This window comes from Leuciscus leuciscus (assembly GCF_965113295.1).
Source record: "Leuciscus leuciscus genome assembly, chromosome: 1".
Classification (NCBI taxonomy): Eukaryota; Metazoa; Chordata; class Actinopteri; order Cypriniformes; family Leuciscidae; genus Leuciscus; species Leuciscus leuciscus.
This window is the reverse complement of record NC_138725.1, coordinates 12,127,631-12,150,296: the sequence shown is the minus strand read 5'-3', so window position 1 is coordinate 12,150,296 and position 22,666 is coordinate 12,127,631. Positions and strand designations below refer to the sequence as shown.

The 22,666-nt window shown below is 37.1% G+C and overlaps 4 protein-coding genes and 2 long non-coding RNA genes across 8 annotated transcripts in view; 4 read left to right on the top strand and 2 right to left on the bottom strand.

The window, feature by feature from the left end:
- Positions 1 to 8,574, bottom strand: part of LOC309500348 (uncharacterized protein) — a 252,069-nt gene extending 243,495 nt beyond the window's left edge. Inside the window, exon 1 of one of the 2 annotated variants that reach the window (XM_082171920.1) lies at positions 2,181 to 8,574. The gene's annotated coding sequence lies outside the window, so the exon portion shown is untranslated. The remainder of the gene's footprint in view (positions 1 to 2,180) is intronic. The other variant, XM_082171924.1, reaches the window with a different exon arrangement.
- The window catches only part of LOC309502936 (uncharacterized protein), a 217,345-nt gene that overhangs the window by 39,482 nt on the left and 155,197 nt on the right, over positions 1 to 22,666 (bottom strand). The window lies entirely within an intron of this gene.
- Positions 1 to 22,666, top strand: part of LOC309500223 (uncharacterized protein) — a 98,487-nt gene that overhangs the window by 23,549 nt on the left and 52,272 nt on the right. The gene's annotated exons all lie outside the window — the stretch shown is intronic.
- The window catches only part of LOC309502253 (uncharacterized protein), a 166,849-nt gene that overhangs the window by 114,575 nt on the left and 29,608 nt on the right, over positions 1 to 22,666 (top strand). The window lies entirely within an intron of this gene.
- LOC309503009 lies at positions 15,692 to 19,066 on the top strand. The gene is made up of 6 exons (XR_014207461.1): positions 15,692 to 15,712; positions 15,795 to 15,867; positions 16,417 to 16,507; positions 16,600 to 16,698; positions 16,918 to 17,041; positions 18,676 to 19,066. It is a non-coding gene; the product is annotated as an uncharacterized lncRNA (long non-coding RNA).
- LOC309503627 lies at positions 19,397 to 21,692 on the top strand. Its single transcript, XR_014207784.1, has 3 exons — positions 19,397 to 20,171; positions 20,256 to 20,309; positions 20,398 to 21,692. It is a non-coding gene; the product is annotated as an uncharacterized lncRNA (long non-coding RNA).

The following is a 22,666-nucleotide window of genomic DNA, read 5'->3' as shown; positions in this document are numbered from 1 at the left end:
ACAGTGAAATATACATCGCGGAGCAGAGAGGACACTGACAACGTGCTGACAGACAGGACAGAGCAGGTTACTTTTAATATGTAAACAAAGTCTCAACTTTCATATTTGGTCATTTTATAAAGAAATTTAAACAATAAATACCGTTTTGTGGCTCTTTAATGTGTCGTGACAGATCGCTGTCGAGCCTCTTAAAGCTGCTCGTGAACCGATCATCTCTTCCTTCTAGTTAATTTATAGCATCAAATAAACATGAATATACTGCTACATAAGAAGGAATGTTGTTTTAACTGCAGAAAGACGTCAGTACACGCCGTTATTCAAGTTCAAATCATCCAACGTTAATCTACTAACTCTCCTGACTGCTTTGTCGGACAGAAATGGCGGATTCGGCGGATTATGATTGGTCAGATCGCCTGTCAATCAAACTCCCTGCGAAGGGTAAATGTACTGCTGTCGAGATGATTTGCATTCCTCACTTAACATTAGCGGATGCCTTTTCAGATGAGTGTGCATTGCACTTGTACTTTTGTTGTACTTCAGGACAGACTTACTTTCCAAGTGACATTTTTACAAGCTTCATCTTTAGTGAAGTATTTCCACACACTTGATGGTGACAAACAATCATAGTGTCACATGATCAACGCGACTAGTCGACGTCAAGCTTAAAGCGTCACGGCATTGCATTCAGGTCGACTATTCGACTAATCGACTAGTCGGTTCAACCCCTAGCGTGTTGCAGACGTAGCGCCGTCATATCTGGCCATAACATGACATGTAGCCTATAACACGTTCTCGCGTTTTTTTTGTGTGTTTTTGGGAGGAGTACATTTTACATATGTGGTTTCAACAACCAGATGCATTTACACTTGTCCAGTTTCGTCTGGAATGAGGTCCAGATCTCCTCCTGATGTGGTTTCAGCGATCAGATTCAAATCCGTCTCGAATGCGTTCAATAAATCTTATGTTGTAAGAAAACTTGTTTTATTTGTTATGAATCTATTTTAATGCGTTTTCCCATTACTTTTGTAGTTTTACATACGTTGAAAAATACCGAAATTAATATCGATATCGCAATATCACTTTTTGTCAATATCGTGCAACCCTAATATATATATAAAATTTTTGTCCCACTCACTTCTGAAATGTTGGCTACGCACCTAGTACACGTAGCCTACATATACTGTCTACAGCTAAGCTTATGTGTTCTTTATGGGAAAATGCTGTTTAGCTTATTGGGTTTATATTCTGATCGCATCTGCTTGCTGGTACATAATATGCATCATCAAATCTTTCATTTTAAAATAAAACTGTGTAGTTTCCAGCAGAAACGGCGATAAACGATCGTGACTCCTGATACGAACTCTGGCAGCTGATACATAGAAATGTATTATAATAATAAAAAAAATCATAATAAATAACACACCTGTGGGAACTTTGCATTATTAAAACAACATCGATCGCCACTATGAACAGTGTAGTTTTAAACAGCACCAAAAACGGCGAGAAAAAAACGTGGCATCTGTCACGAAATCTAGCAGCTGCCAGAAAAGACCTGAAGAGGTTCAATGTAAAACATTTAGCTGTATCTTTTCCTTTAATAAAATGCATTGCTATGCATTTAAAATTAATTTAATATTCTATATCTATTAAAATTGCAGCTTAATAACATTTAGATTTTTAAATCATTTTAATCAAACACTGGTGAAACAACCACTTATGTCTGTAATGGTGACTTGATAGCTAGGACTGTAACTGTAGCTAGTTGAGTATAGGTGACCACTGGTGCATCGGTAAGAACGCAATCGAATACTCTAATGCTCTTCAATGCATTTATCGACAGCCAGCAGATGATTATCTGTCTTCGTGAGTATATAGTATGATGCAATAAGTAAAGCTAATAAATGGTAGCCTAATTACTACAACTTTCCCTTCAAGTAACTTTAGCTGCTTATATAACCAAATAATATACCAGATAACACACATTAGCTAATAACTACAATGTCAGGTGAGTACACACATAAACACACTAGTAGTGTAACACTATACTAGGTATTAGCATAATGCTAGCGAACTGTATGCTAACATACTGCATTTCAACTGAGTATCCCAGAATAGACATCACTCATAAAAAACCTAAGGCACCAAAATACATATGTAAACATTAAGACCAGGGTACTCACGTGTCTCTGAACACACACATGCACAGATAACGACACAGAAGACAACTATACACTTCAGAAATATCTACGATGTGCTGCCCGTGGTCACTCACTCTCACTACTTCTTCTTCGTTTGGTGTTTTATGGCGGTTGGCAAACCAACTTTCGGTGCATTACCGCCACCAACTGGACTGGAGTGTGAAGCACTAAAAAACTAAGCAACTAAATAAAAATAAATAAATAAAAACAAATAAAAAACAACTTTATCCCCTATACTTCAAATTCTCCAATCTACTCCTATTGCTTTAAGATACTTCATTATCGCACTATATATATATTTTTACTTGTTCTACTTGCTTTCCCAATAGACTTTCCATACTGAATACTACCACACCCAATTTTCTTACTATCCTCTTAAGTACTAACCTTTCTTTTCCATATTTAATTTTTTTTTATTAAAACATGTTCTATTGTTTCTGCCTGATCACAATAATTACATTTTCCCGTATCATGTTTTCCTATCTTAAACAAGGAATGATTTAATCGTGTGTGCCCTATTCTAATACGAGAAACAATCGTATCCTCTTTCCTATTCCCAAAAACACTTCCTCCGTTTCCTACTTGCTTCTGAATACTATACAACTGTCTTCCCTTGACCTCATTATTCCATAGGTCTTGCCATTTATTGTTTATGAATTCTTTTATTTTACTTTTAACTTCATTTTTACAAAAAACATTTATCTCATTATGTTTTACTGCTTGCTTTGCTAGTCTATCTACCACTTCATTGGCCTCCAATCCCACATGAGCAGGAACCCACACAAACACTATTAAGCTTACACTACTTATTCTTAGCAAACTTGCAAGTATCTCATATATAATGTCGTGCCTTGATACTTTATTTCCACTTACGAGGCTTGTGATTGCTGCAAACGAATCAGAACATATAGCTACTAATCTCGGTTTTACGTCCTCTACCCACTGGAGTGCAACCATCATAGCAACTAATTCTGCTGCAAATACTGAGATATGGTCAGTTATTCTTTTCTTGATACTAATTAGAAACTTAGGAATATATACAGCAGCTGCTGTTCTTCCAGAGCTAGGATCCTTAGACCCATCAGTAAATATTTGCACCCATGATGAGTAAGTCTGATCTAAATACTGCTGTGCTATTATATTCTTTAGGATGTCTTTCTCACTCTTAATTTTCATTTGAATTTTTAGGTCAATTATTGGCATTGGAAAAATCCATGGTGGTATACTGGATAATATCACAGTAGGGCTTACATCACAATCTTCAAAACCCACTTCTTGTGCTTCTCTTTGAACACTCCATCCCAAGCTTTTAATTTTTTTGTTCCCATGTTCCCAGCATTCTTCTAGCACTCCCTTCACTGGATGATTCTTTTTATGACCTTTTATATTAACCCAATAATTCAGTCTTATTTTATGTCTTCGAAGTTTTACCGGAGCAACACCAACTTCTACCTGTAGAGCTGCTATGGGAGATGTTCTGACTGCACCACAACATATTCTTAGAGCTTGATTTTGTATTGCTTCAATCTTTTTGAGTGTAGTCTCGTTTGCAAAACCGTAAATTATACTTCCATAATCTAAACTTGATCTAATTAAAGTATTATATATTCTTTTCAACGATAATCTACAAGCTCCCCATTCCACCCCTGTTAAACATCTTAATATATTTACTCCTTTTTTACATTTCTTAATCAGATTTTTAGCATGTATAGCAAAAGTCATCCTGGAATCCATCCATACACCGAGATATTTGACTACTGGCACTTGCTCCAATTCCTGCTTATATAACTTTAACTTAACCTCTGGTATTTTTTTCCTTTTAGTAAAACATATAACCTGAGTTTTAGCCACATCTAAAGCTCCAATTATTTGCCCACCCCTCCACTTCATCTACTGCTTTTTGAATACTTTGTGTTACACATGCAACATTACGTCCTCTTTTCCAAATTGCCCCGTCATCCGCAAATAATGCTCTTCCTACATCACCTTTTAAATTACAAAAAACATCATTTATCATAATATTAAATAAAACTGGGCTGCATACACTTCCTTGAGGAGTTCCGTTCTCTATCTTGTATGTCTCTGAATACTCTACTCCTATCCTGACTTGAATTGTTCTTTCAATAAGAAAATCCATAATCCAATTATACATCTTTCCTCCAATTCCCATACATTTAATTTTTATTAAAAGTCCCTCTTTCCAAAGCATATCCTAAGCTTTCTCTATGTCGAATAACACCCCTACCATTACTTCTTTATTAGCCTGAGCTTTCCTGATATCTGCTTCTAGGCTTAACACAGCGTCCATTGAATTCCGACCTGCCCTAAATCCACTTTGGTATGGCGACATAAGTCCTTTAACTTCCGATATATAATTTAGTCTACGTACAATCATTGTTTCCCATCAGTTTACATAAATTAGAAGTTAATGCAATTGGCCTATAATTAATTGGATTAGATTTGTCCTTTCCAGGTTTGCCTATGGGTATTATTATTCCATGCTTCCATGAAGAAGGAAGCTTTCCTGCATTCCAGATCTTATTGAATAAACTTAGAACCACTTTCAATGATCTATCTGATAAATGTTGAACCATTACATAACAAATATCGTCTCTTCCTGGAGATGTATGTTTGACTCCTCCTAAAGCCATTTTTAATTCATAAATACTAAAATCTGCATCTAAGGTATCTCCAGTAGGGTTCCTTTTCATCAACACGTCTGGATGCTGACTCTTATTCTTATTTCTATTCTTTTTAATATCCTCTCCTCTGTTACATTATCATCACTATGGACTTTAACAAATACTTTAGCCAGCATTTCAGCCTTTTCTTTATCTGCCACAGCCATTTTTCCTACATCATTTTTTAAAACTGGTATAACGTGATTTCTATATATTCCTCCCATTTTTCTAATTAAATCTCCTCCTATTGAATTACACCAATCTCTCCAGTACTTCTTTTTAGCTGTTCTTACTATTCTTCTCACCTCAGCTAGTGCTCTCTTATAATAGATAAAATCTTCAAATAAATTAGCTTGTTTAATTCTCCTAAATGCTTTATTCCTATTTTTAACTGCAGTACTACATTCTTCTGTCCACCACGGAACTGCTTTCCTTTTTTTTACATAATCCCTTTTTACCTATAACTTTATCTGTTACCTCAAACAATACTTTACATAATTTCTCATTACACTCCTCTATATCCTCTATCGCATTTAGATCTAATGATGTTATTTCTACCTCGCTTAAATACTCATACACTTCCCAATTTGCTTTTTTAAAACTCCATCTTGGTGCTAAAAACACATTTTGCTCCAATACACTCATCCCTACCTTACATAAAATTATATAGTGATCACTACCCATAATATTTTCTTCCCACACATCCCATATACATTTATTTGCTATCTCTTCAGAAACCAATGTTAAATCAATTGCTGACCCAACTCCACGAACCAAATCTATTCTTGTGTTTCTGCCGTCATTTAAACATACTAACCCATTACTGTCTAAAATTTCTTCTACTACATCCCCATTATAATCATCACTACTACTTCCCCATAAAGTGCTATGTGCATTAAAATCTCCACACCAAATTACTTTAGTATTTCCTGACCCAATAACCTTCTCTAATTCTTTACTTAGTTTACTACAAGGATTATAATAATTTATTATTCGAATAGTTTGATTCTCTGCAAATACTTCTATCACCACCAGCTCATATGCTTCAATCTCATTAATGACTCTGTAATCTATACCATTCTTAATAAAAGTGGCTAGTCCACCTCCATTTCCTGCCCCTCTATCTCTCCTTACTATATTATATCCTTGCAGTACAAAATTTAGATGAGGTTTTAACCACGTTTCTTGTTTGCAAATTATATTAGGTTTCTTATCTTGTTGATCTATATACCTCTTAAATTCTGGTCCATTTGCAATAATACTTCTAGCATTCCATTGCAAAACAGTTAAAACCATAAATATTATGTACTTCCACATGAAGTTTGAACACTTGATTTAGTCATTAGCATGTCATTTATTTTTTCCAAAGTTACTCCAGCTACATTCAAGTATCTCTCTGCTGCCCTTATTATGATTTTAATTCTTTCTGTTCTACTTTCCGTTTGAGCCGAACAATTTATCACTTCGGCCATAAATGACACGAATTCCATTTTTCCGATCACCAATTTATCCTCATTTGTCTTTTCCTGAACCAAAGCAATTTCATTGCCTTCCTTGCTAACCACCTCTCCCTGTCTCTGCTCATGTCGTTTTGCTTTCTTTGCGGCTTCAGCATAAGTCAGCCCCTCCGCAATTCTCACATTCTGGATTTTCACCGCATGTTTGTGAGCACTGCATCCCCCAAATCCAGCACTATGCTCATCACCGCAATTGCAGCATTTTGCCTTCGCCCCTACGTCACATTTACCATATTCATGTTCGCCCCCACACCTCGCACATCGTAATTTTCCTCTGCAAACCGCACTAACATGTCCATACTTCTGACGCTTGAAGCATCTCAGTGGGGGAGGAACGTAAGGTCTTACTTGATAACTTACATATCCTATTTCAATCCTCTCTGGCATTCTTTCTTCATCAAACTGAAGCATCACCGACAGACTATCCTTCCTTTCTTTGTTTTTACCACACTGGAGCCTTTTTGCTCCAACGACCTTGCTCCCTTCAATGGCGCTTTTAATTTGATCAACAGGTACATCAGTTGGAATTCCATAAATGACACCTCTTAACCATGGTTTCCTAGTCATCACTGTGCTTGACACCGAATATCCAAGCATTGAATTAATACTCAGTGCCTTCTTTTGTTGTTTTTCGTCTTTACACATAATAATCACATTTCCATCTCTCAGGGTCTTTGCATTATTTATATCTCCTAACACTCTTTTCAGAGCTTTGGTCAATTTAATTGGGTTTAATGTCACTCCGGGTTCTCCGAATTTCATCATTACTTTAAATTCTTCCACCTCAATCCTACTCACGTGATCCTCCTTTCCACTATCCGTAAATGATCCTTGGCTATTATTTTTCTTTCTTTTCCGCTTTGCTATTCTACTCCATTCATCCCCTCCAACACTCCCGCTACATGATTCATCCTCCATTTCCGGATCGCTACAGGAGCTACCGTCATTTCCTGCCATCAGTGCTCCAGTCACAGTCCAGTGTTGCCAACGCTCTCTCCAATAGACCGCGCTTCTCACAAACGTCTCGACTGTCCTCGGATCTAATCCCGATGGTTTAATCTCTCTCACTACTAACTCAAAACACAACCTATCAGTCAGTCAAACAGATGTCCTCTCGGTGACCCCAAAATGAAAGACCTGATTGGCTGATCCCCGAACACAAATAGCAAGTCCTTTTTTACAATGTCTATGGTGTTAACAATATTTGAAGTTAAATTTTGGTTCGTTCTAAAATGAGCAAACACTGAAACACTGCCTTTCAGCAGCAGTTAATCTTGCCATACCTGACAAGAGAGATGACTATGGATGTCCTATGTGTTTTATTAAAAATACAACATTTCTGGTTGTATATTGTCAGTGGATTACTATAGAGAGTCTGTGGTGTTACTGGGAAAGACAGTAACACCGCGGGCAAATGAGCCTAAATCCAGAATTTTCTAAAAATGGAGGCTGCCATCATGATGATTTCAGGATCAGGGAGACATTTTGGTATGTATTTATACAAATTTTGATAAAAATATTTAAAATTGCAAGTTGACACAGACACTAATAAAGTGTGACAGATGAAATTGTCAAACGTCATTTTTTTTCTAACGGCAGCTGCAGTGACACGATGACTTTACCAATCGCTGATTGGCTCTTATTTAGAAGACGGGACTTATTCCATATTGAATGTTGCACTTTTCCCCATTCAAAACAATTTGAGTGGCCCTTCCTGTGTTATTCTACAGTCTTTGGTAAAGCATTAGCTAGAGAAGCATTATAGAGTAAAGCGATGCCATCTGTTGCATCTGGACCAATCAGACACACAAATTACTCATTATATTTAACTCAATCTCCCAACAAAGGTAGCCTATATGAAACTTGTTGTGGCAAAAATTATATTGCGTTGATCCCTTTATAAGCATTATCACAGACACTGTTGATCACAATCGGTATCATCAACTCCTGCAGTACATCAGAAACCTGGGTGTCTGTGACGCAGATCAGAGGACAGATTTTATGGCTTTTAAAAAACATTTCTACACTGTAATACAATGACCTGTAAATTTGGTAAATACTGGCAATATGATTCACTGTTAATTGTGCAGTTCTTTCCTGTAATCTACAGTATGTTGCTGTAAAAATATAAAAACATAAATCATGCACTAAATTAAAACTCAAGTGAAATTATTTCATTTGCAGAACCCGACTGCCTTAATTTGGCCAACTGCTATTAAATGTTTAAACTAATATTTATAACATGCTAATAATGTGAGCATATTATTACTGTGAACATATTTCATTTCAGTCTACTAAATAGTCTACTTTTGTGCATTCCCCATACAACGACACAGCTCACTGCTTATTTTGGGGGTATTTTGGGGATATTTAATTTAATTTTATCAATCAATAAATTCCTCTTGAAACAAACTTTGTTGTATTATTTTAATGTAATACTGTGAAGCTGCTTTGATACAATCTGTATTGTGAAAAGCGCTATACAAATAAACTTGACTTGACTTGACTTGACTTAACTACCATTGTACGATGCATCGTTGAAGAAATCAACTAGCTAGTCATGACTGTTTCCCGAAACCATATTATCGCGAAGTGGTCGTTCAACTACGTTGGTTAATGATGTCACGCACGTGGTGGAGTAATAACTACTTTTAATGAATCTGTTTGAGATCGAATTAATGCTAGATGTTTTGCTATAAATTACGGACACGGCATCTGAGGACTATTTCTAGTCCGACACACGTCCTGGACAATAAGGCTAAGACGTTTTGATCGCCCCCTGGCTGCAGTATAGGTCCCTATTCTCTACATTTACATTTACATTTATGCATTTGGCAGACACTTTTATCCAAAGCAATTTACATTGCATTCAAGGTACACATTTTACATTTTGTCAGTTCTTGCTTTACCTGGGAATCGAACCCATGACCTTGGCATTGCTAGCGCCAATGCTCTACTGTTTGAGCTACAGGAAAGCCTAAAGAAATAGAAAAAGCCTCTATTTTCTAAATTCACTTACTTGTTTTCAAGTGGACTACATAAGTGAACTAATGTAGGAAATATTGAACTAGGGTATAGGGTGTGATTTGAAACACAGCCTCTGAGTGTAAATGCTGTATATTTTCTTTAAAAAAAAATTACATATTACCCAGATTGCATTGTTTTCTATGGTGTATCACAGTTTTAATGGAAAATGGTCAGTTACTGTCAGAATTTGGCTGTTTTTTACAGCAATGATTTACATTGTAGGCAAATTGTTGAGGTTCACAGTGTAACTGGCAAGCAAATGTTCACTCACCTTCAGACTGTAGCTTTTCTCCATCCAGCTCTCTGTACCTGCAGAAAACACACTACCAGCCGCCGCCAGACACACAGGCTTAATGTAATCACAGAAAGTCACAGAAGAGGAGAGCTGGACCAGTGCTATGTCTTTATCAAAAGGAGAATCATTATAGTTAGGATGGCTGATGGTTGAAGATTTTATTTTTTAGAAAATAAGTAATTTAGCTGCATTTGTACACTATTATTTCCTCTGTGAGTGACTTTGGTCTGACTTTTGGGGGCTTAAAGGAAGGCTCATGCAACTGAGAATGCTATTTCAATAAAAACATTACCATATTTGGTACAAGGAAATGTGTATATATGTTAGCTGGACACTTTTTCTGGAGGGGTCTTTCTGCAGAGGTGCACTCGGCTTTGTTTGTGAAATAAAGTATAATATTTATGGTATCAAAGGTATCTGAAGTCATTTCCCTGAAAAGAAAGAATTAAACCACAACAAATGGCAATGAGGATGGGATTTGGCTTAGGAGCTGAATGAGCCACGAAGGGATCGCTGGTGACTGACACAGACAACAGTGGCCGCTGTACTTTGAGGTGAGCAGTTTTTGCTTTTGAATAAGGTGTGTGTTAGTCACCAGCGATCCCGGATGTGGTAAGAAAAGCTTCTCCAAATTCAAAGAACTTAAAAAGTGCAGATCTTTGATTTCATAAGTAATTGCATGCATTGTCTTTGTAGAGGTCAAGTAGTTGGTAATAGCGTGGGGGAGCTCCCGATAGTGTTTACCAATGCTTAAATAATTCTATGTGGCTTATTTGTGATACTGGTACCGCTGATTTAGCGCTAAGAGTTTTGACGTACTGAATCTGTGTTTGCTTATCTAGAGGGCCTTGAGGATGATGAGCAAAGAATGCACACAGAGGATTTATAAGGATATAAGTTAAATTGTGTTTACTTGTCAAGAGGGCCTGGAAGGATGACACGCGTATTGATAAGGATATCAATTATTGATCTGTGTTTTCTTGTAAGGGGGCCTGGAAGGATCCAAGAATAGCATATACTGTATACAGAAGAAGCTAGGTCTTATTTCACTCTGTTGTGTTGAGGAAGTGAATCGCAGAGGTCTATGGAATAGGATAGTTAAAAGTGTCACTGTGTTGAGGAGTGAATATTTCAATGTATTGTTCAGATCTGACCGGGAGTACAGAATAGTGTGTGTGTGTGTGTGTGTGTGTGTGTGTGTGTGTGTGTGTGGGTGTGTGGGTGGGATCCTGTGACTGTGGTTGAAAATAAGTGACCCTGGTTGCTTGAAGGGACCGAGAATGTGTGAATGACTGTGAATGAAGGGATATGATTCCCCGGTGTGTATTAAAAAAATAACTAAGGGAAAACAATTGTTTCAAGATATTAACTTATATAGAATACTGTAGTATAAAAAAGTTAAAATAATAAGATATGTATTTAATCAATAAATGTAATAATATTAATAGATAAATACAAATAAGATTGCACATGCTTAATATTTAGGGCCCGAGCACCGATGGTGTGAGGACCCTCTTGGAATTGCTCCGTTTATTATTATTATTCTTCTCCGAATTTAATCGCATTTTTGAGGGCCTAAACATGCTCGAAAACTCACGAATCTTTGCACACGCGTCAGAACTGGCGAAAATTTACATCTGATATAGGTTTCAGAATTGGGCGGGCCAAAATGGCTCGATAGCGCCACCTATAAAAGTTCAACGGAGTGCGCCTCCCGCTGTGTTCCACGTACGTGTACGAAATTCGGTACATATATGTACGGACCTAATACCTACAAAAAAGTCTCTTGGAGCGTAGCCCTAAACACAACAGGAAGTCAGCCATTTTCAACTTCCTCTCAGATTTTTGTGCAGTTTTTGCCATTTTCAGGCCTCGTACTTTAACGAACTCCTTCTACAGTTTTTATCTGATCATCTTCAAATTTGGTGAGTGTAATCTTAAGGCCTTTGCGACGTTAAATTGCGAAGATCTTGAGTTTTCGTCGAAGGGCGGGTCCTCGGCGGCCTGACAAATTTCGATGTTTCGCCATGAAACAGGAAGTTGCTGTAACTCAGGCATGGAATGTCCAATCTGCCCCAAACTTCACACGTTTGATAAGCGTTCTGTCCTGAACACATGACCATGCTCATATTCAGTTATAGTCATAGCGCCACCTGCTGGCAACAGGAAGTGACATGTTTAACACTGTTATGGACTCCTAATAACATATAAAAAAGTGCCAGCAAGTGCTAAACATGCTAACAACATACTAGAAGCATGCTAAAACATGCTAGCAAACTCTTAGCTAAGTGCTAAAGCATGCTATTATTGCAATTAAATAGGAAGTTGCTGTAACTCAGGCATGGAATGTCCAATCTGCCCCAAACTTCACACGTTTGATAAGAGTCATGGTCTGAACACATCTACATGAGAATGTTCAGTTATAGTAATAGCGCCACCTGCTGTCAACAGGAAGTGACATGTTTAACACGGTTGTGGTCTCCTAATAACATATAAAAAAGAGCCAGCAAGTGCTAAACAGGTTAGCAACATACTAGAAACATGCTAGCAAACACTTAGCTAAGTGCTAAAGCAGGCTATTACTGCAATTAAATAGGAATTTGCTGTAACTCAGGCATGGAATGTCCAATCTACCCCAAACTTCACACGTTTGATAAGAATCATGGCCTGAACACATGTCTATGCTCAAATTCAGTTATAGTAATAGCGCCACCTACTGGCAACAGGAAGTGACATGTTTAACACGTTGATGCCGTTCTAGCAACATGTTAAAAATGCCATTGAGTTCTAAACATGCTAGAAACATATTAAAACATGCTAGCAATACTTAGCTAAGTGCTAAAGCATGCTAATTCAATGAAACAGGACTTTGTTGTTACTCAAGAAGGCAATGTACAATCTACCCCAAACTTCACACGTTTGATAAGAGTTATCTCTTGAACACATGTCCATGCTCATATTTAGTTATAGTCATAGCGCCACCTGCTGGCAACAGGAAGTGACGTTTAACACTGTTCTTGACTCCTAATAACATATAAAAAAATGCCAGTAGGTGCTAAACATCCTACCAACATACTAGAGACATGCTAAAACATACTAGCAAACACTTAGCTAAGTGCTAAAGAATGATATTACTGCAATTAAATATGAATTTGCTGTAACTCAGGCATGGAATGTCCAATCTGCCCCAAACTTCACACTTTTGATAAGCGTTCTGTCCTGAACACATGACCATGCTTATATTCAGTTACAGTCATAGCGCCACCTGCTGGCAACAGGAAGTGACATGTTTAACACTTTTATGGACTCCTAATAACATATAAAAAAGTGCCAGCAAGTGTTAAACATGCTAACAACATACTAGAAACATGCTAAAACATGCTAGCAAACTCTTAGCTAAGTGCTAAAGCATGCTATTATTGCAATTAAATAGGAATTTGCTGTAACTCAGGCATGGAATGTCCAATCTGCCCCAAACTTCACACTTTTAATAAGAGTCATGGCCTGAACACATCTAAATGAGAATGTTCAGTTATAGTAATAGCGCTACCTACTGGCAACAGGAAGTGACATGTTTAACACGTTGATGCCGTTCTAGCAACATGTTAAAAATGCCATTGAGTTCTAAACATGCTAGAAACATGTTAAAACATGCTAACAATGCTTAGCTAAGTGTTAAAGAATGCTAATTCAACGAAACATGACTTTGTTGTTACTCAAGAAGGCAATGTCCAATTTGCACCAAACTTCACACGTTTGATAAGAGTTCTGTCCTGAACACACATCCATGCTCATATTCAGTTATAGTCATAACGCCACCTACTGGCAACAGAAACTGACATGGTTAACACAGTAATGCAGTACTAACCACATAATTATTGTGTACTAAGCATGCTAGAAACAGACTAAACATGCTAGCAACACTTAGCTGAGTCATGAAGCATGCTATTATCACCATTATACAAAACATTTTGTAACTTACTTTGACATACTCTTACTATATATACCTCCTTAAATGTACATTTCCCAACCATGCTCTGTCTTCCTAAAGCCACCGAGTGTTGATGGCACGGGTGCGAGGGCCCTTTCATCGCTGCTTGCAGCTTTAATTTATATCTGAAGTCTAAAATGTATCTCGTTATCCCTGAAGACAGAGTGGATAAATGATTCCATTGCAGATCAATAAGTTTGTGTTAAGAAAAAAATTGCTGATGCAGTGCGCTGAATTTAGCAAGATTGAGTGACCAAGTTTCATAAATATTTTACATAAATCTTAGAATTGTAGCAAATGGGATTTGTTGATTGAGAATAAATAATAAGAGTAATTCCTTGATGTTTGTTGAGGCACATTTTATTCACCATTCTAGATTATTTTGAACAGCATGCAAATATAGAAGAAAGATTGAAGTCTGATTTTATGATAGGGAAAATTATTTAATTGTATTATTCTCAGATCATCAGAGTTATATTATTGCTGATATAGAAAAACAGAACTAATTTGCTTTTTCCTACAACGAAGAACTTGCTTTACTAAAATAGAATGGGGGAACTTCTGTGGTCAACCAGTGAGATTTTTTATATAAAATAACTAGTAAAACGATGGTTAAAAAGTGGAATGTAGATAAAGAGCTAATAGCTTAATTGTAAAAGTTCAATTTGATTCATGCAGATCTCTGAGTCTTCAAATTTCAGATGGCTTCTGTGACCCTGACGAATGGAAGCAACAAGAGGGCAAAGGGCAACGAGGCGAATGCAGAAAGAAGAAGAGAGACGCGGGTGAGGGGTTCTCAGCTCCCCTCCTGAAGTTCAAAAAGACTGATTTAATGCTGCAAAAGGTCTCAACTTTCACTTGAGACTTTTCCTGAGGACAAAGAGGAAATTCTGAGATGCAAAACTGTGGCAGGATCGATCAAAAGCCCAAACTAAGAAGAGGCAGAGAAACAACAGAGCCTATTCTCCACTCTGCAACGACCTTTAAGTGATAACAAGGCCGACAAAACATGCAGAGCGACAGAGAAGAACAGGTGTGGCTACTTCAATCATCACTCTAGAGACTGCTTCAAATTTGGTTAATTATTATATTAACTTTCTTCTTCTTGATTATTCACTGGTCTCATAGCAATTACTTATATTCTCTGCTAAACTAACCCTCTCTGCTTTAGGTACAAGTCCAGGGGCCTGTACCATGAAGGTAGCTGAACAAACTCGGGGTTACAGGATTAGTTTTGAGTTGACAAAACCAAACCGATGCAATCAGGCTTTATTGGTACCATGATGCAGCTCATCAACTTTCTCTGTCAACTCAGGCTTTGATCCTCAAGCTACACTGTAACGGATTTCTGTAATTTGAACAGTATTTTACTGTAATATGTACAGTAAGATACTGTAAAATATGTATACAGTATGCTACTGTAAATAGCAAAGGATTATGGGAAAATATAGGGTCACTACTGTAATTCTTCACTACTGTAAATCAATTTACAGTAGTGAACTTGCCCGCGAAAAACTGACCAATGGCAAGAGGGATTTCTTTTCAAGTGTTTTTTTGAGGGGTGAAGTGGCAGTTAATGCACGGACAAAAGATCATGTAACTCACCAAAAAGGTTAGTATATAATTTCTATTTTATGTAAAATAAACATTTTCAAATGTTTTTACTTATGTTAACAGCAAACTAACATGATGTATCGTTTTGTTTTCGTCTGAATGGTTTTAGTGTCTTTTTTTCCTGACTGTCGTCAGAATGTTTTTTTTGGTGCCTTTATTACTGTCTTTTTTCCTGACTGTCGGCCGGGTCGCTGTCACGGTGATAATATTAACTGGTGAGTAAGTTAAGTTCACCTATATTAGCCGAAATATTCTTTAGTTAAAACTATAAAAAATAATGGTTGTGTGTTCCTCTGCCTCTTTAACGCAAGTTAGCTCATCAGGCGGGCGGAGTCGACGGTAACGTTAACCGAGCTAACAGCGAACTCAACTCAACGTGAAATACTGAGGTAAAGTGAGATAGACGAAACCCTTGTTAAAGTGCGGGTTTTAAACAATATTTTCACGTAGGCCTATATGATTTATTTTCAGGTTTGTGATCTGGATAATGCCATCTGCAACGATGGAGTGTGTTGGAGCCTTTTCATTGTGATAACATCAACTGGTATGTAACGTTATGGTCACCTTCACCTAAATTAGCCGAAGTAAACTTATTAAACAGAGAAGCATAATAACTTTGGTATGTTCTGTCTCCTCTTTCACAACTTTTTGGCAGATGTACAGCGTAAATACTGAGTAAAACTTAGTTAAAGGGATAACGTAGTACACCTTAAACAGAAAATTATGTATGTCATCATTTACTCGCCCACAACGTGTTCTAAACTTGCATGAAGTTCTTTCGTCTGAACATTTATGTAAAATAAGATATTATTAAGATATAAAATAAGATATTTTGAATAATGTTGGTAAATAGTGGCTGGTCCGCATGGACTTCTATAATAGAAAAAATACTTTGGATGTCAATGGGGACCAGTAACTGTTTGGTTGCTCATGTTCTTTAAAATATCTTCTTTTGTATACAGCACATTAAATAATTTAATGGAAGTTATGAACAAGTTGAGGGTGAGTAAATAGTGACAGAATTTACAATTTTGAGTAAACTAACCCTTTATCCAACACCATTGTTAATTTCATCTTTTGTTTTATTTTCAAGTTTGTGGTCTGAATTATGTCGTCTGAAATGTCGGAGGTGTATTTTGGAGTCTTTTTTGTGATTGCCTTCGTAATGGTGATAACATCTACAGGTGAGTAAGATGACATCAACTAAATTAGCTGAAGTATGCATTAGTTAAGCAGGCAAACATGTTCTTTTCTGTTCTTTATTTTGAATTTGCAGCGGCCATTCCCTCCGGACTGTACATCACTGCTGACGCTCTCCACTAATACACAGAACGGGTTGACGTTGGAGGAGGAAGAGGAGAAGGAGGAGGAAAGGGTTAGCAATATACCATTATCAATATAGCAAAGTTTTGCTAACTAATATTTTTAATGTTGTTTAATTGATTAAAAACTATAAACACCATACAACATTATATCTTACCTCATCTTCACCCCACATGTTATTGTTGTTAGTAATAAGTTCTGTTATTGTATTTTAGTTTTTTTTTCTGTAAACTATAACACTAAAAGGCTGCTGTGACTTTATCTGTTTCAGGAGAGTCTGTTCTCAAAGCAAAAACATGGATGCTGACAATGAAGGGCAGAATCATCATCCAGTTACAACTGCTAACAGACGACTCTTCAGCATTAGCTGTCTATTTTGTCGAATGCAGAATCAGGTAAACCAATATATATATATATATATATATATATATATATATATATATATATATATATATTTTTTTTACATTACATTACATTTACATGCATGCATTTGGAAGTCACTTTTATCCAAAGCAACTTACATTGTATTAAGTTTAATTTAAATTATCCATTCCCTGGAAATCTAAGCTACAGGAATATTGAAAAAGAATGAAGCTTTAATGATTTTAATGTAATGTATTATGGGGTAATACCATCCCTGTAGGTTAGGGGTGGAAATTGGCAAAAATGTGATGATTCGATAGTATTGCGATATTTGGGCCACAATTCAATATTATTGCGCTTCCTAACATTGCGATACAGCAAGTATTGCGATTCGATTCTGCGATATATTGCGATTCATGTCCCCCATATTATTCAAAGACATTACAAAAAATAAGACTGCTCAACTCACTACAAATGTCACATTAAATCTGTGAACATCTTCTACACATTTACTGGAGGCTAGTGCAAAAACTTTGTCCTTGAACATTCAGGACACAGGACCTTATTACAGAACGTAATTATATGAACGCGTCACCACCGCATTAGCACCAAAAACATGGAGATTTTATTTTAGAGAATAATTACACAACCTATTCGATATACTATAATTCTATAATTAAATAAACTAATCGAATATCCAAAAATTGTGACTCATCCCTGCATTTAATACCTTGTTTTTTTCCCAAAATCTTCACTTACGTCTCGATTTTCGAAGGGGATTATAAACGTTTCTTCCTTGGTTCGCTTTTATTTAGGCCTATTACATTCACATTCTTTACTGTGGTAAAGTAGAAAAACGTTGTAGGACAGATAGCCTACATTTTTACTTGCACGTCAGATTCATTTCAACACAGTTTTTGCTTGTTATTAGACATGTACGGCGCGTCAAGTTTATTTGATTTTTAGTTTCGCTCTCTTTGGCAGCGCAATTTCAAACATAGCTTAAATGTCTTGCCCTTGTGGAAGATTAAATTCACTTTTCATACCTTTTACAACAAGTAGAAAACATGAAGATGTCAGAAAATAGATCGATGGTCTCTTTCCTCCTCGTGTCATCCCTCTCAAAGCACAGAGCGGTATGGCTTCATGTGGAATCACGTGTCTTTGTGTGGAAGTATTAAACGAAAGTTTTTTTTTTTTTTATATAGATTTAACTTTTCTATTATGTAAGTTTCTAATATTTACTGATATGTATTTGAATGCTTTACAGGCTTTGTGTTGCTTCTTTGACGGAATTGCTCAAATAAAGACTTTTTTGCTCGAATAAACTACATTTTTTTATTTCAATTTTCATAATAACCCCCCAACCACTGCAGGTAGTTGGTCCATTACCACCGCAGTGGTAAAAAAAACTGCCACCGTCACAGCCTTATAACCTATATTGGAATACTTTGCGCTACTGTATCAATATAATTGCGTGCGCAAAATATCGCGACACTGAACAGAATCGATTTTTCCTCCACCACTACTGTAGGTGGATTCAGAATCAGATGTAGTGCTTTTATTAACGCCAAAGTACATGCAGCATCAAGTTTGAGGGTTAGGGAAAATTCTGCCAACACCGGTCTGAAAAAATTATATATTTTTTCCCTGCTTGTGTTTGCAGGTTCATTCTGAGAGTCAACCCTGATGGCACCAAACACCAAAGGCACAGATCAGATGGAAATCTGGAAAGGTCCAAAGAAAAGCATCAGCCTGAAACCCTCAGTGTTTCTCATCAGAGAGGTTGTCAACTTTGACTGGCAAAATTACTGAAATGTAACAACACAACACTGACTTTGACTGTATTTTATTGTTTTAAGGCCTGTTTTGCTTTTCAGTGTGTGTACGTTTTTGCCATGCTACAGATATAAATGGTCACCAGGAGATTAATTCTATGGACTTTGGAGATGTTGCCTTTTTTTTTCTTCAGCTAGTGGCTCCTAAAGGTCAAGATTTGTAATTTGTACTTCTAAAACAAAATGTTCAACGATTAAAAAGAATATTATAAGGACAAATGTTTGTGAGTTATTGTGATTTTTTGGGGGGTGGGGTAAACATAAATTAAAAAAAGAAAATTTAAATGAAAAAAACAAACAAAAAACAATACTAATACTGTAAATGAAAATACGGTAATAATACTGTAAATGCAAGTACAGTAAATGACACAGTATACTGTAAGTGAAAATACAGTAATAATACTGTAAATGCAATTACAGTAAATGGTACAGTATACTGTAAGTGAAAATACAGTAATAATACTGTAAAACATTTTACAGTAACTTACTGGCATCCAGCTGCCAGTAAGTTACTGTAAAATTTACAGCAACCTCTTTACAGTGTATGATTACTCCACGTGCGCGTGCACATAAAAGAGTGACGTCGACACTGAACAACCAATCGCGGGTCGCGATTTTTCCGCGGAGGAGCAAGAGATAATCATTCATAATTACGATGAATTTAAATATGTATTTCAAGCTCGAAACAATACGTTCTCTGCTGCAAAAGCAAGAGAAGACTGTTGGAGAAAGATTGCTGATTGTTAATGCGTAAGTTAAACAAATTTACGTTCTATATTTATGTAAAAGTATGTATGTATAGCCTATATGTAGGCCTATGTGTAGCCTATGTGTAATATAGCCTATAGCCTATTTTTGTAATATATAAAAAATGAGCATGTATGTACTAAGAAAGATTAATATTCATTGATTTTTAGATGCAACCCAAACTCCAAATGTTCTTGGCAGCAGATAAAGACAAAATATAAAATATAATTCAAAGTGGTGAGTATTTACCACAACCTTTTATTATTTTTGTGAACATTTGATCACAAACACTTGTTTGCAGCAAACAGAAATAAAGAGTTAAATTCAGTAAACCAGAATACACTGTGGCAGAGTTGGCTCTGAGTAGGCAATAAGGGACGGCCGATTATGGATGTGATTACAGGTGCAGTACAATCTGCCCCTGGTGCTGGCTCCTCTAAGCAAGTAACACTGGGTAAGTGTGCAATACATTACTACTTTTAAGTTTTAAATATGGCTGACTGTATGTTCTGCAGTCGAGGGAATTACAGTGTCCCTGTTGAAGCCAGCACACATACACACAGTCTCCCACACAGAGGTCAGTATGCAGCAGACAGAACACCAGTAACATAACCTGCTTTACAACAGTTATGCTTTACATTGGCCAATTTTTATTTATTAGGGTGGAGGAAATGATGAAGACACTCTGTCTGTGTGTTCTCAGACAGTTGCTGATGTGAATGCACTGGGCTTTTTATTATGGCAAACATTTCAATGTGTGGCATAAAAAAGCGACTGGCCCTTACACATCTCTTTTATTGTAGGATTTTTCACAACCTGCCCCAGAAACTGAGGCCTTTACCTCAATGGGCTTCAGAAGAAATGTGAACAAGGTAAGGATTTCAAACCCTTGACATAAATTACAGTCAGTCCTGTGTTTGTAGGAAGTCAAGGAACTTTTTGTGATTTGATGAGCCTCCAGAAAACTTGTAATGATCATGTTTGTGGTGGAATTATGTTTCAGGTGGAAACAGACTCAGTCAGGGCCCTGTACAAAAGGAGTCTTGAACTAGACTGCACACTAAAGGAGACTTGAACTAGACGGTTCACTAAAGGAGCTGACTGTGAGCTGAGGAAATCAAACAGCTGGATAAAACTGATCTCAGTATCTATCTATCTATCTATCTATCTATCTATCTATCTATCTATCTATCCAAAACCAATAAAAGAGTTTGAGACCTATGTGCAGTTTCAATGTGCTTTTATTAAGTGTAATATTGTATGGTGATTGCATCTACATCTGCACCAGGGTGGTCAAGTGTGATCGGGTCAGTTTCATCGGGGAGAAGCTGGTTTTGTGGTGTTTCTCGCTCCTTACTGGTGGCTATATTGTGCAGAATGGCACATGCAGCCACTATCTGTGATGCCCGCTCTGGTGACTCTTAAGGGCCGAACACAGTTAATGTGTCTTTAGGAGGCCAAAGGTCATCTCGATCTTCACTCTGGTTTGAGGGCCACATTGAAGTGGTGTTGTGGCCCTATCTGAGGGTCATGATAGGGGGTTATTGTGTAGGTTTTTCTATCTCAGTTCAAATTAACAGTGTTTTGTATTGTACCAAATTTAACTTGCTTTCCTCAAAGTGCTGACACAACACAGACTACCGGAAAATTTGAGTCTAGCACTGGAGCCAGGCCATTTGGCATCCAAACTTGATCATATGTTCATGACCACAAGTCGTCTGCAGATGAAATGTTTAGTAGATCATTATTATATCTGTTAATGTTACTATTAATTTAAAGATTCATCTCACAGAAAATAATCATCTAACATATTCATCTCTACCTGAACATTAGCTGTGATAGGACTTCCTATTAACCAGTGGCGGTTCTACATTGAATTACACCCTGGGCGAGACCCCCTTCGAGCGCCCACCAGAAAACAAGACTTAATATCTTATGTCATTTTACTACTTTAGTAATATAACGTTATGCATCTTTATTTAAGAAATGTTTGATATTTCGACTGGAAACAAGACAAAAATACTAATAAAAGCATTTTTTGCAGTGTAATAACTGAACTTGTAACAGTTTTGTTGCAAAGCACAATATTATGGTGAAATTAGATCTCGTGGTGTTTGAGTTAAAACCGAATTATTGTTATACGCACCAATTAATATTGCCCCTTCATTCATGACATGGATACCGTAACGTTAATCATACAGAGAAAACATAGTTGCATACTTTATCTTTCGCTCGTTTCTAAATTGGGCACCTGATGGCTTGACCTTTCTTGTCCATGATCCATCTCTTATTTGGCACGTACTCGACATCGACAATCAACAGATTTCCCCTGATCCCCCCCATACCAACTGTCACTCACGACTAGTCACGACCAGAAGTCAAGACTAAACCAATTCACCTTGGTGGTGGTGACCAAGTAATCGTTTTGTATTACCTATTTTTATTAGCCATGCAGACAATTCAGAAAAACAAAAATGTGTAGGAAACATAGAGGCCTGTATTTATAATATTCTGACTGAAATGTGCGTTATTTGGAAGAAAGTCGAGGTGTGACTGACTTAGATAACTATATGGATCCCCCGTCCCCCCCCCCCTTGTCCGTTCCATTTGGGAGAGACCCAGAGGTGAACTGTCATCCGCGCCCGCGCCTCCGCGCCTCCGCGCCCCCTCCCCTTTCCCCTTCTCAAACAAACAGCTTCTGTGCACGGCATCTTCTCAGCAAGCAGGGGCGCAAATTTGCCAATTCCCCACACAGTGAAATGACAGATAATAGAAAACCGCTTCGCGGCGCAGATTTATTTTTTTTATTTTTATTTTCTGCTCGTGCCGGCGGCGCCGCCCCCCCAAAAATGCCGCCCCGGGCGATTGCCCGGTTCGCCCGTGCGATTGCCCGGTTCGCCCGTGCCAAAAACTGCTACTGCTATTAACATAATCTGCCTCATGTTCCCTAGAGCTGTGGAGACTGGAGCAATAGACTGCATACATGTTGCAATGACTTGGGAATCCCATCATAAGATTAACAGAAGAATAATAAAAAAGATTCAAAATAATTCTTAACATGTATTATATTGT